Genomic DNA, 754 nt, shown 5'->3' with positions numbered 1-754 from the left:
AACCTGAAAGGACCTTGAAGCGAAAGCTAAGAGAAGCTAAGGCACAATTCTCTATAGAGGACCTAACCGAATTCTTCAAAGAAGAAGAACACATGGCAGCCGAAAACAACAACAATGCAAGAAAGGTGCTGGGTGACTTTACTGCACCTACTCCCGACTTCTATGGGAGAAGAATCTCTATCCCTGCCATTGGAGCAAACAACTTTGAGCTTAAGCCTCAATTAGTTTCTCTAATGCAACAGAATTGAAAGTTCCATGGACTTCCATTGGAAGACCTCAAAAATTGAGTAAGCTTAGAGTGGAAGTCCAAACCTTCAGACAGAAGGAAGGAGAATCCCTCTATGAAGCTTGGGAAAGATACAAACAATTAATCAGAAAGTGTCCTTCTGATATGCTTTCTAAATGGAGCATCATAGGTATTTTCTATGATGGTCTCTCTGAACTATCCAAGATGTCTTTGGATAGCTCTGCTGGAGGATCTCTTCATCTGAAGAAGACGCCTACAGAAGCTCAAGAGCTAATTAAAATGGTTGCAAATAACCAATTCATGTACACTTCTGAAAGAAATCCTATGAACAATGGGACAAGTCAGAAGAAAGGAGTTCTTGAGATTGATACTCTGAATGCCATTCTGGCTCAGAACAAGATATTGACCCAAAAAGTCAACATGATCTCTCAAAGTCTGAATGGATTGCAAAATGCATCCAACAGTACTAAAGAAGCATCTTCTGAAGAAGAAACTTATGATCCTGAG

The 754-nt window shown here is 40.1% G+C and overlaps 1 non-coding gene across 1 annotated transcript; it reads right to left on the bottom strand.

Annotated features, from left to right (window-relative positions):
* Window positions 1-289: 289 nt before the first annotated feature.
* LOC127744585 (small nucleolar RNA R71) lies at window positions 290-397 on the bottom strand. The gene has a single exon (XR_008005563.1). It is a non-coding gene; the product is annotated as a small nucleolar RNA R71 (small nucleolar RNA).
* Between the last annotated feature and the right edge of the window lie 357 nt (window positions 398-754).

Source organism: Arachis duranensis, unplaced genomic scaffold, assembly GCF_000817695.3.
Source record: "Arachis duranensis cultivar V14167 unplaced genomic scaffold, aradu.V14167.gnm2.J7QH unplaced_Scaffold_608113, whole genome shotgun sequence".
NCBI classification, from domain to species: domain Eukaryota; kingdom Viridiplantae; phylum Streptophyta; class Magnoliopsida; order Fabales; family Fabaceae; genus Arachis; species Arachis duranensis.
Note: the sequence above shows the minus strand (reverse complement) of the source record. Positions and strands in the feature narration are given on the sequence as shown.